Below are 4,553 nucleotides of genomic sequence, written 5' to 3'. Positions count from 1 at the left end.
AGAGGTGTCTTACATCCTTAAGCTTCTTAGACAACAGAAAATCCACGTGCAGCAGAAGTGCCTACTAGCTCTGTATTTTTTCAGAATGACACTTCAGTCACAGATAAGCCTATCTCAGAATTTACTTCTGTTTCAATTGAAGTTAATGAAGTGTTCCTACCAGTAGAAACAATGTCACACAATAAGGATCAAAGTAAAAAGAGGTTTCTTGTTCTCTGCGTCCTCCTTGGTTTGTTTTTTTGTTCTTACTTTTTTCCCTTTTTTTTTGTTTGTTTGTTTGTTCCTGTTAATAATGGACACTTTCTGTTTTTCCATTAACCCTCCACTTGCAGCCTCAAATTCTGACAGGCTAGAGCTTGCTCTACAAGAGTTATTTTATTAATTATATAGATCTTTGTATGCAGTGCAATGCTTAGCCCAAACTCATCAGCATTTTGGTGGGCTTGGGTGATTTTCACTTGAGTGAAATAAAATCTTAAGGCAGGCACAGATGGGAGTGCTAACTAAAGTCACTGCAGTGAGCAATGGGGTGATTCCACACACAGATGTTACATCTGCTCCTACACTATCACTGCTATCACACAACAGCCTCTGGCAATACCTTCTCAATAACAGGTTTAGACAGCTTAGTTTAATTATTATATCAGGTTGTAAATGTCTTAAATTCTGCATCATGGCATAGATGTTTCATAGCAAATAAAACGTTGGTGCAATACATACTTTACAAGTCACTTCATTTTTTGTTTGAGCAAAGTGAAACTGTTCTCAATTTTTCACTGCAGCCACACAATTGGAAGAAAGAAAAAAAAAAAAGGGGAAAAACAGCCCTTTAGCCTTACCACTCTGCTGCCAGGTTCTAAACTGCTCAGTCATATCCTACAGTCAGTTATTTATTTGAGGAAATTGGCCACAGTCTCAAATCTTGCTCGTTTGAAATTATTCATGATCCATTCATACTGGGGAGAAAAAAACAAACAAAAAAAAAGATACTAATTATACTAATTACATTTTCAGGTTTCACAATTATTTACTCAGGTGTTTTTGTAGCAAATGAAAATGTGCAGACAAAACCGATTTGCAAATGAAGATATTTAAACTTGACAGAATTTAGACACCCCAGCGTTCTTTAAAACTGGGAATCGCCAGACACATTGTGTGGTCTTGAGTTATTACATTCACCCTCCTAATTTTCCTTAATTTGAAAGGAAAAAGATAGCCATGTCTTAGCTTTTCAGACTGTTGAGTAGAAGAATTCATTAGGAAAAATCTTTCAGGACAAACAACAGAAGGGTTTGCATCAGCCAGCTCAATGATAATATTTGATGGACTCCATGTTATCTGAGGATCTTCCTCACCTTGTGTTCCATGGCACAGATTGATGCAGATTTTCCATCCTCTTAAACTACAGGTGCTTCTCTGCTTTTTAAGCACTGTGTTGTTTCCTGAGCAGATCTGGGGCAGCAAGTCCTCTGTCAAACAGTGAAGGAATCAGTGCATTTTCCATGGAGCAGATGGAGAACAAGACAGAGCACAGGAGAAATGTGCCCTTGACGAGGAAGCTTCACAGCTTTGATGTTTTCTCTCTCTCCTTTTCTCTTTTTAATTACCTAGAAAGCTATTCTTTCCATGGAGCATGAAAATTGTTCTCATGCTGGAACAACCTCAGTATTGCTTTTGGGCCCAATTTACCTTTCTGATCAAAGGAGATGTAAGACAAACCTCTTCTCAGCTAAAGGCACTAAAGAGGGCAGATATATCTGATTAACAAACAATAAACACATTGCATCTACAAACAAATGCCTGCAAGGGAAGCTGAACGTGTTTTTTTCTAGTTTATGGAAGGCTGGGTATCTTAAAACAAGTCTGGTGAGCAGAGAAAGGAAACTAGTGTTCAATAGCACTGTTAATCACTGATTAACAGAAGCAGACACCTGAACCAGATACTTTACCCAGGGAAGGTACTATTATGGGGATGAAAGAAGAATGCACTTCAGAGGTACAAGTGTCTTCATACAGGTATGTATTCTAGGAAAAGCAGCCTTAAACAGTTCAATTATTTTGCTAAACACAGCTAAAAGCAACGCAGCACACAAATGAAACAGTAATTTATCTGAACTTATCCAGTATCCTGGATCCTTGCATAACTGCATGCCAGGAGATATTGTAGCACAGAATAAGCTACCAGCAGCTGACCACTTCTGAGACGTCATATAGCCAATGTGCAACAAAGGACCATGAGTGAATTGGTGCCACTTTACAGCATATGTTAACAACCCTGATGGAAAACCCTGTCAAGGAGTTGGCTGCAATGATAAAAGTCAGAAAGTATGCTCAGCAAGCTTGTATTATTGGATATAAGCAGTCCCTTGAGGTGGGAAGTCTCACCTGGAAGTTCTGCTGTTATTCTGTAGATATCTTGAGATACATCACAATTCAATGCGGAGCAATCTATGACTGGCCCACGAAGTCACTTCCAAACAAACAGTGAGAGCAGAAGGACTTGTTATTTGCATGAAGTTACCCTCTCAGAAGCTAGAAGGGTGGTGGCATTTCAAATTCAGCTTATGTTGGAGCAAAAGGAAAGTAGCACTGGGTGGAGATTGAGAGGAAAAGGATTTAAACTGTATGATAAAGAGTGCTTTGACTCAAATTGCATCTTAATTGATAAATGCTTTTCAAATGCTGAACCAGTCTTGAAGCAACCAAAAAGAAAAGAAAATAACCTCCGTTGTGCTGAAGGAGCTCAAAGCTATTAGCAGGAGCTACAAGAACCAATCTGTCATGTGTGCCTCCAAAGATTTGATTCCCCATGGATTATTCAGATCAATTACAGAATGAATTCTAGATTTCATAACACGGAAGCAAAGCCCCACTGCTGGCTGGCATGGCAGAAACACGCTGTGTGCCAATCTCACCTTCCATCTCTGTTGAAGCCCATATCAGAGTTATGGTTGCACTGTGGAAAGATAAAAAAGCAATGGAAGATGCTGAAAGACCAAGAATTTTGCTGGGCCTTGTTTTAGAAGCCTGGGTCTAGCAAAGATCTGAGACACAACCACAGCCATCAATGGAGCAATTATAATCACTGCATTTCTTAGTCAAGCAGGAACACAGCATGAGTCTCCATGTATGTGAACAAGTTCAGCTTCAGTGCTCTACCACTCCTTGTCAGTGCAAGCAAGCAGCTCTCCGCAGAAGCGAGGTCAAAACATAAAAAAATAATAATCAAAGAAAGTAGTTCTAATAGGCAAAGGAACAGATGTTCTCATGAGATCATCCAGACACAGTATCACAAAGGCCTACTCTTCCACTTTGCTCAGTATCTCTAAACCAGTGGTTTTCAGTCTCTGGCCTGCAGGCCTTTGGTACATTAAGGATTGTATCTTAAGGTATCACAGAAAAATAAGATATTGCCAACTGTGAAAATGCACTACCCCATCACAAAACTACAGAGCTGCTCGGCTAGGATGTTTCCATTTCTGCTGATGCTGTGCCCTATTATCAGGCCTTCTGTAGTCAACATCCCCGTAACAGCTGAGCATTCACCCTGCCACTGTTACAACCACGTTCCTGCTTTGTGGAAGATCGAAAACCTCACTATCAGACCGTGAATTTAAAAAAGCCATACCTATTTTGTGGCTCCACTCTTGACTGAGAAACTGCTCATATTAGCCCTCAAGGGCTCCATTTACAGTAAACACAATTAAGGCTAAACACATTATCTATTGTATAATAACCATCATCAGAAATTGCCTTTTGCTTTTAGCTTTCTCTTTGGGTATATTCTGTTCTAGACACAAGCCATCCCTTACTGGGGATGCTGCATCTCTGCACCTTAAAACCCTTTTAAACGTGGACAGCATTAGATGCTGCAGGCTCAAAATGACAGTACAACATCATTACTCAAAAAATCCTCCAAAAAATTGTAAATCCTGTTGTAAACTTAAGCCAAAAGATCTGTACTACTGCTGCTGCTGCTGCTAGGTGGCTCAGAGGGAGCACAGGATAGTGGTATGGGGTTCTGCAGCAATCAGAAAGATCAATGATATGGAATGGTGATACAGGAGTTTGAATGACAAAGGGACCAGTGCACTGGAAAGGCGTCACAAAGAAAAAAGAAAAAGTGCTCACCCATCTCTGAAGACGTAGGCTCACAAGAGAAACTCCACAAGGGAGGGATCTCCAATCAGAGACCCTTCCCCAGTGAGGTCTAGGACAGGTGCAGCCACGCTCACCCCTTCTGGTCACACAGCTGAATTGCCTTCACCTGTGCTCCCAGGGCTGGCCGGCTCCTTTCCCAGGTGCTCAATCAGTGGTTCAGGCTGTGACTCAACAGCTCCCATACAGCTTCCCAACAATTTAGCAAACATTTGTGTTTTCTTATTTTCTTCTGTATTGGAACTGTTTTTATAATCACTGTTTGTGCCTTTGTCAGGAATATATGTGAAAGGCCAATAACAACATTCCCTGGCTTTATCCTGAAAGTGACTTTTGCTCTCAGAAGACACCAGCAGGACAGGGCACTGGTGACCCACCCTTCCAGATTAACTGGG

General features: G+C 40.8%; 1 long non-coding RNA gene across 2 annotated transcripts; it reads right to left on the bottom strand.

Annotated features, from left to right (window-relative positions):
• Positions 1-409: 409 nt before the first annotated feature.
• On the bottom strand, positions 410-4,238 carry LOC104913368. 2 transcript variants are annotated; one of them, XR_795332.3, is made up of 5 exons: positions 4,132-4,238; positions 2,916-2,956; positions 2,386-2,589; positions 1,356-1,469; positions 410-956 (listed from the first exon to the last, which is right to left on the bottom strand). It is a non-coding gene; the product is annotated as an uncharacterized LOC104913368 (long non-coding RNA). The 2 variants fall into 2 exon arrangements; XR_795333.3 differs by having other exon boundaries at positions 2,386-2,470; positions 4,132-4,237.
• Between the last annotated feature and the right edge of the window lie 315 nt (positions 4,239-4,553).

The sequence above is a fragment of the Meleagris gallopavo genome, chromosome 16 (genome assembly GCF_000146605.3).
Source record: "Meleagris gallopavo isolate NT-WF06-2002-E0010 breed Aviagen turkey brand Nicholas breeding stock chromosome 16, Turkey_5.1, whole genome shotgun sequence".
Taxonomy (NCBI): Eukaryota; Metazoa; Chordata; class Aves; order Galliformes; family Phasianidae; genus Meleagris; species Meleagris gallopavo.
The sequence above is the reverse complement of the archived record's forward strand: the minus strand, read 5'-3'. Positions and strand labels throughout refer to the sequence as shown.